Source organism: Pinus tabuliformis, chromosome 1_2 (assembly GCF_031772625.1).
Source record: "Pinus tabuliformis cultivar Carrire ecotype Pingquan chromosome 1_2, CPIR1, whole genome shotgun sequence".
NCBI lineage: Eukaryota > Viridiplantae > Streptophyta > Pinopsida > Pinales > Pinaceae > Pinus > Pinus tabuliformis.
The window spans coordinates 1,029,760,843-1,029,774,687 of NC_142298.1; the positions used below are offsets into that span (position 1 = coordinate 1,029,760,843).

General features: G+C 34.0%; 1 pseudogene; it reads right to left on the reverse strand.

Annotated features, from left to right (window-relative positions):
- LOC149209634 (protein PPLZ12 pseudogene) overlaps window positions 1-2,696 on the reverse strand; it is a 43,005-nt pseudogene extending 40,309 nt beyond the window's left edge.
- Window positions 2,697-13,845: the final 11,149 nt, after the last annotated feature.

Consider the following 13,845-nt stretch of genomic DNA (forward strand, 5'->3'; position numbering starts at 1 on the left):
TATTGTTGTCTCAGATTTAACCATTTATCTACGACATCTGCATCTATTTGGCCCTCAAATATGGGAATGTCAAAGTTTATTTGTACCTTAAAAGGTGTGGAGTCTCTAGAGTAGCTGCATGTTGTGGATGCGTCGTCAGTGGGCAACCATTGAAGGATCTATGCAAATTTATCCATCATCGTGTTCCTTGGTTTCTCAAGGGCCTCCTTGAGCAATATTTTGTTAGGATCTCCTACTCCCTCATCTTTATTTTCTTCCCCCATGGGCAGTTGTCGGGGTTTGAAAAGTTGATCTTGCAAAGGTTCAACTAGATCGAGCCCTAACTCCTTATGTCCTGATTGGGGACATGCAAAGAAAAATAGAGAAAGAGAAGATCGATTTAATACCACTGATCTGGATTTAAACAAGAACGCAAAAAATTACATATATAACCATAAATATAGAGATGCATTATAAATAATACTTCATTTCATTAATATCAAATACTGAAATATGCTTACAAATAGAATGTAAATAAAACTAGCTCGAGCAATGGTAACTTATCTCTTAGAAGAGATGTGGTGGTTACATGCCTTTGAAATGAGTTACAATGACGCTCAAGGGCCTTTTTATTATTGAACAATAATAGAAAACCCTAAACAACAAAAACCCTAACCCGAGGAGATGTAACACCAAGAGTTTATGGGTCTCGTTGGGGTTAGTTGGGCAGCCAACTTCCCGAGGTCGTAACTTGGTAATATTATCGTCGTTTGACATGTATGATACCTCATTTGAAATCTCTCTGAGGAGTATAGCCGAAACTGTGATTTCCCCTTAAAATATTTAAGGTATTTTGCCAAAAGAAACATTATTTAGGGCTTCAAAATGGCTTCGGAAGTTGAGGACCTGAAAAACTACTAAAAATAGAAATTTGTGCTACAACTAAGGAAATTGAAAAAAAACTAAAAGAGGCAGTGGTGGGTGCAAGTGGAATAGGGAGATGGCCACCAAAATCCACCTAGATCAATGAGAGAAGGATTATAAATATTAGAGCTAAGGGTTAGCCATTGGGCTGAGGAGACAGAGTCAATGAATTATGGTTAAGACATGGACAAACAATTTCTTCTAAATAAATAAAGAAATGAATCAAAAAACATATCAAGATATTAAATTAATATAAGGGGTTCAGGATTAAGGAAAATTAACCATAATTTAAAGCAAAAAACAAAAAAAACAAACCATAGTTAAGAAAAAATTAAATTAATAATTTTAAAAAGTGTTAAATTAATAATTAGAATTAAATAAAATATAAATGAAAATGGAATTAAAAGGGTTGGGGCGGGGGATTAGGAGGGAAATAGAAATTAAATACCAAAGGGAAAGGCATAAGTTATAGGGAAATTGAGGATGATAAAAAAAATCAAGGGAGGAAATAATAGGAAAATTAGAAGGAAAGAAATCTTAATTAACAAATTAGGGGATAAGTTTAATGATAAGGAGAAGACTTATAAGGGACAAAAGAAATAACACAAGAATACCAAAAGATAAAGGAAAAGACGATATAAGATTTGAGGATAAGAGATATAGAAAATAGAAAATTAGGGAGTGGGGAATCTAAGGGGGGTAAGAAGGGAACTTAAAGCGAAGAAGGGAGGGTGAAAACAAGGAAGGTGGGAAGAGAAGGAATGAGAGTAATGAGATTATGCATGTCGAGTATGCTTGTTAATATGATGAATGGGGGATTTCCAAAAATGGCTTTGTTTATAGCTATCTTCCCAATTGAAATTTTATAGATGTTTTACAAATTTCTAAGGCTTCATGGATTTTGATTTCCTTTTTACCTATTAGCGCTTGAGATTTCACCTCAGGCTGAGAAAGGTAAACCTCAAGGCAACATCAAACCATTCAGCCCCGTAGCTAGCCCTACGGGGCAGGAGAAGGCTCTCTCCGGTCTATCTCGGTAAAATCTTCAATAGATGAGATGACCAATACGGTGACACTGATATTAGGCTAGTAAACTAATTAGAAAAGTTGATTTGGGGTTTTTAATCAAATGACGGGGTTTTTCTGGGCTGCATGGGCAAAATCACAGCTTGAACAGAGAAATATAATGAACAACACAGATTATCGACTGAGGCAAGGTAGGCAAGAAATTTAACACCAAATCTAGATTTAAATGGGATGGCAAGACTGGTGAGGAGCTAACAAGGGCATAGGAGATGAATCCTTGTCAAACAGAAGAAAACATTAAACATGAACAAACTTATAGGCAGAGCATGGCAGGCATGAATTCTTACCTAAACACTTCATTTGTTCAGTTAGAAATGATCATGTAGTGAAATGGAACATAACAGATTACATATGAAACAAGAGGAAAACTAATGCTAACTTTCATACCACAGGAATCTCAGAAGTCAGAGCTGTGTAATTTCATTAAACTCTCTGCCAAAAACTGTACATTGAAAGCTCTGTTCTCCAGCACTCTCAGCACTCAGAAACTCTCCCCTCTCTCTAACTTCATCCAACACACTTTCAAGTTGAAGTCGTTGAGCTGCATTGATCTCATTCATTGCCTTCTGTACTGAAGGATCCGGAACTATATCAACCACAAGTATCTGTTGTATGTTATACCCATATGACCCCATTGCTTTTTCAAGCTCTTCTAACACAACTTTGGCAACATCGCCCTTTTGCTCAAATAATTCATCCAAATTCATCTTTGGAACATTTGCTCGAACCACATCAAACACATAAGCTTGAATTTATTCTTGAGGATTTTGCAGCTCATAAAATGCATCGTCAGCATTCTGTTTCACAACACGATACTGGATAGAGCAAAATAATTGCACAAAGACATTGTCCTGAAATTTATCTGAAACCATATGACGAAGTCGTTGATAGTAAACTGGACCAATGAATATTTCACAAGTAAGCTCTGTACCAAGGGTGCCACTGTAGGGAACCTCTGTGCCATGATAGTTGAAACCATATGAAGATAAAACTTGACCAAATTCATCAACAGTAGAGTCTGATGTATGCTTTGTTTTCTTTGTGCTTTTACAGAGGTAGGAGCTTGAAGTCGCTGCCAGTTGAAGAGCTGAAGAACAAATTACATAATCTAAAAAGCAACATTTAAATGATTTCTTCTTCAAAACCCTGTTTTGAAGAAGAATCAATCTCTGACATGAGACGGAGTCTAACATTACCCACCCCCTCTTTAATTTCTTTATCCTATATCACTAATCCTTGAATCTTATATGATCTTTTCTTTTATCAATTGGTTTTTTTATGTTCTTTCTTCAGTCACTTCTTAAAATTCATATTTTTGTCATTACACTTGTCTCCTAATTCACATTTTAGCACCCCAATTGCACCCGTGTCCCTCCTCGCCCCCACGGCTCTTTTATTTTAGTTTCATGTATATTTTATTTTATTCTAGTTATTAATTAATTTATTTTTTAGTTAAAAATAATTGATTTATAAATTTCTTAACTATGGTCCAAAATAAATTTTAGCTATGTTAAAATTTCCTTAATCTTAAACCCCTTATATTAATTTATTATCCTATTATGTTTTGTGATTTATTTCTTTCTTTATTTTTAAAAGTTGTTTGTCCACATCTTAACTCTAATCCATTGACTCTCTCCCATCAGCTCAATGTCTAACCCCCAACCCCAATATTTATATTATCTCTTTTGAAACTTGCTTCTCATAATCAATATGCTCTTCTAGACCCCAATGATGAGTGGAGGGCCCACCAAAATATTTAGAAGTTTCAGAATATAACACACTTTCAATCAAAAAATACATAAACAACAACAATAAAAGTCTAGACGTCAACCCTACTTTGGGGGATAAAGATGCAATTAATTCTAGATTTTTCCTTTTCAATTAATGAAATGAAATATTTATTAATAGAATAATGACATATATATGCAAAATTACCATGAAATGAAAATTAAAACTAAATGCTAACCCTAGTTACCAAGAAATTAGGAAAGAAGTATGAATTTTAGAATGATCAGGATCTATTTGAGATATTTGGTTTGTGTGAGAAAAATACCATCTTTATTTTGCTGAACTTGTAGACCAAGAAAGTAGGTAAGCTCACCAAGCAATGACATTTCAAATTCTTGCTGCATTACTGAAGAAAAATTCTAACTCATGTATTTTTCATTGCTACCAAAAATTATATCATCAACATGAACAACAATTATTAACAATTTACCAGTGTCAATCTTTGTATATAGATTGCTATCTGCTCACCCCTTTGAAAAACCCTGTTGGTGGAGATATTTGTCAAGACGGTAATACCAGGCCCTTGGAGCCTGTTTTAGACCATAGAGAGCCTTTCTGAGTTTGCATACAAGTTTTGCATCATTTCCAAGAATGAATCCTTCTGGTTGTTCAATATAGACTTCTTCTTCTAAGTCTACATTAAGAAAGGCAGATTTTACATCCATTTGATATACTTTGAATTTCTGAAAACTAGAAAGAGCTAGAAACATTCTTATGGCTTCAAGTCTAACAACAGATGCAAAAGTTTCTTCAAAATCTATACCTTCTTATTGAGCATATCCTTTGCAAACAAGTCTAGCCTTATTTCTAATAACTTCTCCATTTTCGTTCAACTTGTTTTTGAATATCCATTTAATTCCTATGATATTCTTATCATGAGGTCTAGGAACTAATTCCCAAGTATTATTCTTTTCAATTTTCTCAAGTTCTTCATTCATGGCCTTGACCCAACATTCATCTCTGCATGCTTCATTTACATTTTGAGGTTCAATGGAAGATAGTAATGCTAGATAGCTTGAGGCTTCGGCAATAGTTCTTCTTGTCTGCACACCTGCCCCTTTTTCCCCTAAAATTTGAGTTTCTGGATGATTTTTCTGAACATACCTGGACGGAGTCTTTTCTTCTATCGTTATCTCTTCCTTTGGTGCTTCATTGGTTTCTTCTTCAGAATCAGTGTGATTTGATGTGGGAAAATGATCCTCATCTTCTTCATTGTCATAATCTTTAGTTTTTATCTGTTTTGGATTTTTGTATGCTTCATCAACTACAACATCAATACTTTCAATAATTTTCCCAAGTCTTTTATTATAAAATTTATATCCTTTACTTCGAGAAGAGTAGCTAAGAAGAATACCTTCATCTGCTTTGGGTTCAAACTTACCAAGTTTTTCATCAGTCCTTTTGATGTAACATTTGCTTCCAAAAACTTTGAAGTATTTTACAGTAGGAGTCTTACCATACCAAAGTTCATGTGGAGTTTGAGTGTTGTTTACCTGAACATTTGCTTGGTTGAGAATAGTGATGGCGGTGAATGTAGCTTCACCCCAGAAGGTTGCAGGAGTTCTGGATTCATCTAGCATAGCATGAGCCATTTGTTGACCAATTTTGTTCATTCTTTCTACCACTCCATTTTGTTGAGTCCTTACGGTGGAGAACTACCTTTTTATTCCATGTTGTTCACAAAAGTCAAAGAATTCATCCGAGGTAAATTCCCCTCCTCGATTAGATCTGAGGCATTTGATTTTGCGATTTGATTCATTTTCAACCAAACGTTTGAAGGCTTTGAACTTTTCAAATGCTTCATCTTTATGCTTTAGAAGACCTATCCAACACATTCTGGAAAAATCATCAATTAACAATATAAAGTATTCTTCTCCACGAGGTGACCTTTTCCTTGATGGTCCACATAAATCAGTATGAACAAGTTCAAGAGGCTTACTAGCTGACCCTTCCTTTTCAATGAATTGAGATCTAGTTTGCTTACCGAATTGACATGATTTGCATATAGTATTTTCAAGAATGTTGATATCTGGAAGATCACAAATAGACTAGAATCTGCATGCTTTTCTTATTTGAGAAAATCTTAGATGTCCCAATCTTCTGTACCATAGCTAGTTTTCATCATTTTTTCTTAGATAGCACTATTGTTGTCCTCCCTTGAGTATGTATAGGTTGTTTGGAGTTATTGTACCTTTAATCACAGTTTCTCCTGTATCAATCTCACGAACAACACATCCATTTGATCGAAACACTACTTCATTTCCTTGATCACACATTTGACTCACACTCAACAGGTTATGCTTTAAGCCATCAACATACATAACATTCCCAGCTTTAACTTTTCCTTTCAAGAAAACAGAACCTTTACCTTTTATGACAGTAGGAATGATGTTTCCAAATGAGACACTCTTTTCCTTTTCTAAGGCATTATATAAGTGTAGATTTTCTTTGTCACCTGTCATGTGTTTTGAGCATCCACTGTCGATGTAACTCTAGTTTTCTTGTCCTTCTGCATACAAGGCTATACCACATCTTTCTGTTTGTAGTTCTTTCTTTCTCCATATTTTGGGATTTAATGGAGTTTTCTCCTTTTGAGATATTTGCCGAAATTTACTCTTGCATTCAGATTCTTCATGGCCAAAGTTGTTACAGATTGAGCATTCTATTTCATTTTCAATAAGAGAAAAGTTATTATAGGAACTTTTCTTGATCCATGTCACATTCCTTTGATTTCGTGCATCTCTAGTCATGATGGTTTTGTAAGCAACACATTGAGCAGTTTTGTGTCCAAAATTATGACATGAGAAACATTGACCATTAAAGAAGTTCCTGTGATTGTCAAATCTACTGACCCGGTGATTGTAGTTTCTATTGATATTCATCTTTGAAGCAAAATGAGTACGATTTACCTGAGGTTAGTTGTGGCTTCTGTTCATCCTTGAAGTAAATTGAGCTTGATTTACCTGGTGGTCTGCTTTATGCCTTTGCTGACGATTGTCAAACTGTTCACTGCTCTTTGCTGCATCAAGATAGCTTTTAGTGGAGGTTGATAGCTTCTGTGATTGAGATTCTTATTCAGTATATCCAAGACCTGTCTTTATCAAAGGAGAACGCTGAACTTTGATAATTTCATTTAAGGTTTCTGATTCTTTAGCAAATCTAAGATTGAGAGCTTTTGTTTTCTCAAGATCCATTCTTAGACCCATAATTTCACATTCTAGTTTTTCATTGTGTTTTTCTCTTTCAGCAAGTTGGTATGTCAAGGTATCTATAATCATATTCGTTTCTTCTAAACAGATTTTGAGTTTAGAGATTTCTTCATAAAGGTCATCTTCATCTAAAGCATCCAAAAATCATCATCTTCATAAGCCATCAGAAGTCTATAGTCATTACTATTTTCATCTTCATCACTATTTGATAAACGATCGCTATCTTCATGAGTATAGTAGCTCCTTTTACTTACACTTTGTTTTCTATTCAATTCTGCAGATTCCTTCCCTTTATCATATTTATCTTTATGAGGACATTTGGTAGCATAATGACCAACTCTACCACATGAAAAACATTTGAAAGGTAGTTTACCTCTGAATCTTCCAGAACCCCATTGAAGCTTCTTGACAAACTTTACTTCCTCTTCTTCTTCTGAAAGATGTCCTGATTCATTGAGTTCTTCTTTTCCTTTTGTAGAAGTTTTAAATGTAGCTTATCTCATATCTGATGGACCTCCTTTTCTCATCTCAAAGGCAGTTAAGATTCCCTGCAGCTGTGTCATAGTAATAGTCTGTAGATCCTACTTTTCTTCTATGGCAGATACTTTTGATTCAAACTTAGCATAAAAGGATCTTAAAACTTTTTCAACTAAGGTAACTTCCTTTATCTCTTCACCCAGATTTTTCATGAAATTAAAAACCTCATCTATACGTAAGAAGTAACTAGATATACTTTCATCATTGTGCATCTTGAGAGTTTCATATTGAATTCTGAGAGTTTGCAGTTTAGCATGTTTTACCTGAGAGTCTCCTTTGTAGCTTAGAACGATTTTGTCCCATATTTCTTCGGCAGATTTGACCTGCATAACTTTGACAAACTCTGATTGTGATAAACTTCCCAAAAATGTATTAACAACCTTGGCATTGGTTTGATATTGATTTTTACCTGTTGTATCTGTAGGAATTGCTAATGGAAATGTATATCCTCCTTCCACAATTTCCCAGACATCTGTTCCAAGTGATTGAAGATAGGCTATGGTTCTTACCTTCCAATAAAAAAGGTTTCTCCCATCAAAGATTGGCGGTCTGATGGATCCCCCGCTTTATTGATTACTCATGATGATGGATCTTCCTTCAAGCGATCAAGCTTCTTCTAAAGGACCTGCTTTGATACCAATTGTTGAAAATAATACTGAGAGGGGAGGTGAATCAGTATTATCAGATCAATAATTTAATTTTCAAAAATGATTTGTATACGCTATTTTAGCTTAGTGAACTAGTGTGTATACGCAACTGTACTTAATGCAACCAGTGTCGATGCAGAGATCTTTTGTTTTACCTAAATTATCATGCAATGAACTTTAAACAGTATATCAGGAATTCATTAGACAGTGTAGTAAAAGTAGAATAAAGCATCACACATAAGCAACACACATGAACACCAAGATATAAGGTGGAAACCCAATGTGGGTGAAAACCACCTGTTGTTGTCGTCTCTGTCTTCTTTTAATAATAAGAAAATTATGTGTACAATTTTTGTGTCGGTGTAGTCTTATACTAGTATGCAGGCTTCTACCTGCAGAAGGCTACAACCTTCTCTCATTCTCTAGCTTCTACTGGAAGGGAGCTACAACCCCCTAGATCTTGTACTAGATGATATGTTTACTAGTACGTAGGTGCTGGCCTACAGAAGGCTACAACCATCTCTTTTCTTCCAAGGACCACATTTCATAAATTTTCGGACTGGATCCATCAACAACATCATTCAATCATCAAATATATCTACATCAACCAATCTCCTTTGAACTAACCACAACCGAATCAATCAATCACTTTGACAACCCATCAATCTGATCATTCAAAATGTTGTCACCAAAATATAGTAACCAGAATCCAACCTACAACCCAGAACACTGCAACAGAAAACAGAAGCAACTAAAACATATTTTATAAGGTATACGCTACTTCCATGTGTCGAACCTATGTGCATACGTGCTTTCCTCAAAGCGAGCCAGCATACAGATTTGCAAATCAAATTTATGATGTATACACTGCTTTGACATGTACAACCAGCATGTATACACTTCTTTTCTAAAGTGAACCTGCATGTAGATCTGTAAATGATGATTTAAACATTACAACTATTCCAGACTTCAGTCATACCCAGATCATCATATTTACAGACTACAACATGCACCAGTTATTCAAATACATGATCAAACCACTTAAAGATAATTCGCTTCAAGCCTTAAGATCCTGATACATCATTAGATCTTATCTTTCATCAAACGCTAAGGTTCATCCTTGGCTTAGATCGAGCACAACACCATAAGCCAGTAACCTACATATTAGATCTCACACTTCATCAGATATTCGATACTTGTAAACCTTGGCCTAATGATCTTCTCCTCCTTTTATAGTTTTAGGCCTTTATCAATACCATGGAACAAAACCACTTAGGACCAATACCCTGGACCCAATACCTTGGACCCAATACCTGGGGTCAATACCTTGGACCAGATACCTCGGACCAATACCATGGATCAAAATACCATGGACCAAATACTTTGGACCAAAAATTTAGTTTTCCAAGGTATATGTGCTTTTCTTTCTATGAAAGTGCGTCTGTACATATACACGACTTGTATATAGTGAACTTGCGTGTATACGCAGCTTGGTTAATGGTGAACCTACATATACCGCTCTTTCTTCATTCTGTGAAGACTGATCTGTAATTCTTTGTTGTTTACCTACTATACTGTGATATTTCATCTGAGTGAGTTGATTCCTTGAAGTTGTCCTGCATTTCATCACATTTGTAAACACTACTGTCATGCATTCTGTTACATCTGATATCTCTTCTGCAGATTCATCTAGTTACCATATACAAGTGAGTTGTTCTGCTACAAGCGGGTTGCCATCATGTACAACACATACATCATAATGCCAACAAAAGGTTTGTTGAAGGATTTCAAATATCAAAAATCCTATTACAAAACTACAAAAGACAAATAAGAAATCCATATGGACAATAGAATTTGAAGAATCATTTCAAAAAATGAAAGAGTTGTTGACAATGACTCCTATTTTTAAAGCACCAAATATGGAATAAGATTTTTGGTATGTACAAATATGTCAAAGGAGGGATTTGATGGAGTATTAATGCAATAAGGTAGGGTAATTGTCTATGCTTCAAGGAAACTTTGATCCCATGAAGAAAATTATGACACCTGATTTGGAACTTGTAACAATGGTATATGCATTAAGAATTTGGTGGCATTATCTAGCTAAACAAAATTTTGAGTTAAATACATCATTAGAAATTGCAGCGCACATTTACTCAAAGCAATTTGAATGCTATAAAAAATAGATGGTTAAAATCACTGAGTGAGTATGTTTTTGACATATCATACATTAAATGAATAGCAAATAAAATGGTGGATGCTTTAAGTCACAAACCATGTATTTTCTCAATTTTACCATTAAAGACAAATATGAAAGAAAATATTTGAAAAATGCAATTACAATATGAATGGTACAAAGAAATTAAATTAGAGTTAGAGAATGAATTAATGGGAAGTTTGAAGTATGAAGGATATGCATTGAATGACGACATATTACTACAATTTTATGAAAGGATATATGTGCCAATGAATGATGAAATTCACAATTTAATATAATAGAAGCTCATAGAACAATGTAGATGACTCATTCAGGAGTTAAAAAGATGAATGTAGACCTTAAATTGTTATTCTTTTAGAAGGGGATGAAGAAGAGCATAGTTGATTTTGTAGCTAGATATTTGGAGTGTCAAAAGTGAAGGCTAAACATTTTCATTTGGAAATATTATTACATCCATGTGCAATGCTAGAATCGAAATGGAAGGAAATTTCAATGGATTTCATAGTTGGATTATTGTTGATATCACAAAGACATGATTCAATATTCAATATTGTAGAAGTAGACACTCTTACCAAGAATGCACATTTTATTTTGGTGAAGTTTACTTATCAAGCACCAAATATTGTGATTGTTCATTGATGAAATAGTAAGGTTACACGAAATACATAAAAACAAATTTCAGACAGAGGATCAATATTTACAAAAAGGTTTTGGATGAGTTTCCAAGAAGCAATGAAGGCATAACTTTAATACAACATACCACGTAGATACTACCATGAAGACTAAAATAAAAAACAGATATTAGAAGACACGTTGTGAATGTAATGACCCAATAAAAGTGTTGGGAAGATATTTGTTGATTGTTGAAATGACATATAATAATAGTTAAACACGTCTGATTAAGATGAAAGCATTTGACTTTTTATATGGAAGACTACATAGAACACCTCTCAATTGGGATAGATTAAAGGATAGAGTTCTTGTTGTCAAACCAAAAGCAATACAACATATGGAAGAAAAAATAAATATAATTAAAGGAAGATTAAAGGAACCAAAAGATAGATAGAAAAGTTATGTGGATGAGCTTAGAGGTGATAAAAATTACAAAGTTAGGGATAAAGTTTTCTTAAAAAGGCTACAAAATAATTTGATTAAATTTGATAAAGGAGAAATTCAGTTATTACCATGTTAAGTAGGACTTTTTAAGTTTTAAAATGAAAGAAAATAGATACATACAATTTTGCATTGACAACATCATTAGATCATATGCATGATGTCTTTCATATTTTAGTATTACATCATTATATTCTTGATCCTTCCCATTTTATTAATATGAGTTATTTGCATATGTTGGAAAAGGGGGACTTGATAACTAAACCATTCTACATTGTGTACTGACACACTTGAAAAATCTGATATATCTTGGTAGACTCGAAAAAAATTTAGCTGAATTTTAATAGTCCTAATTCTAGTACTTGGGAGGATACAACTGAGATGTGTCAATAATTTTCATGCTTGTTTTGGAACTTTGGGATGAAGTTTATTTTCAAAGGGGGTGTATGTAGGGTCTAATTTTATTTGACTATTGAGATAAACCAAAAAATATTAGAGGGAAATTTTTAATAAATGATTGATTATTTGTCTAATATGTAATTATGAAACATGAAGTTTTTTCTTTCTACTTGAGTTTAAATGATAATGATTGAAAGGTTTTATAATAAGTTTATATAATATCTTTAATGGACTAAAATGTAGCAATATGATGCAAGTAATAATATTGATTCCTATGATTTTGATAATATGAAACGAAAATGTACATGCATCAATTTGCAAATGCTATTAACAGTTTTCCTAGTGTGACAGGAAACCGAAAGGGTGAATTGACATAGAATAGTGCCAATATTTTTTTGAATTTCGAATTGAGTTAGGGAATGATAAAATATACGTGACTAGGTTACATTCGAATTTTAGATTATGAAAATTATTAATACTTTGATTGTAGTGTCTACAAGCACAATGAACATGCATATTAATCAATCCACACATGTGCAATGGGGTTGTTGTTAGTTTTTTGTAGTATCATATGTGTTCTAGCCACGAAATTTGGTGGAGAATCTTGAATACATGAGATCTCCAAGACCCAAAAATAATTTCTATAAATTCCACTTAGAAGTGACTTATTTATATTATTAACAAATTTTTTAATGTTTCCTAAGTCTAAGGTTAGGGAAAAAGGTTAATTAATTAGTATTAATTAATTCAAGCTCAGAATCATCTAGAAACTCACATTGATCGATTCTAAGATGGTCCTAGCCATCGATTAAGCTTTAATCTTGGTCGTTGGAGCTCCAACAGTGGATTATAAGAGGAGGTCGATGGGAACTTGGAGATCACACTTTTGTAGTTCGATTTTATTTGCAGATTAATTTCTAGAGAGCATCAGAAGGGTTTAGAGAGTCAAAGATCATAGCAGGGTCAGTGAGGGGTAGAGATAGTGATCTAGAGGAAGTTTTCTAGATATAGAGAGGTAATCGCAAGGAAGTCGACTTATTCCCAGTGAGGCAGTGTAGAGGATTGCACAGTTGCTTCAGAAGAAACTTGATTTTTCTAAAGAAAAATTAGTTCTCCATTCCAGAGGTCAGGCAGAGGGTCCAGAGTTTTGGAGATACGATTTCCTTAGAAGAGGCAAGAAGAACGACTTCATCAGAGGTAGACTCAATCCACACATGTGGGAAAAAACCTAGATGCAAAGTAGAAGGGGTCACACTAGGGTTTGGACATCCAGTTTACTGAAGGGAAGTTGTGTCAGGATTGCTTGTGGAAGAAGGGTAATTCCCTTAAATAATTTTGGCCAGATATCCTTGTTGTTTGGTTTTCCAATTGGGCATCGATAGATTGTACTCATATTTCACTAGTGCATAATAAAATAAAATCCTCATTTGTTGCACTAGTTCTCCCACAATAGGTTTTTCCAGGGACTTTGTCCAAAATTAATGGTGTAATTTTTATTTATGTGTGTGTGCTAGTATTTTCTCAGTTCCAGTTCTATTTATTTTCCACACTTTTATTTGTGAAGGTTGTGGTGTGTTTATTTGGATGTTGTCGTCGCAATAAATATAATAATTCATTTATCATTTAGAAGAAATAATACCAGTTGTTGCGATAGGATTCCATTTTGTAGAATTTTCACAGTTGTATGGGAAGTGTATTGAGTACAATGAGGAGAAGAGGAGAAACATTCATGTTTCCACTTACCAACACTCCTTTTGTGGCTAATCCGAAAATCTATGAGTGGTTGCAATTAATATTTATTTGTGAATCAACTTACTTTAAGTTGTGAAACTTAATGAGAAATACTAAGAAATACTTGAAGAAATGACCAGTAAGAAGAGAAAAAAAAAACCAAATTGACAACAAGGTCTACCCAATTTGGGCTATGTCTCCGAGACCACTCAAA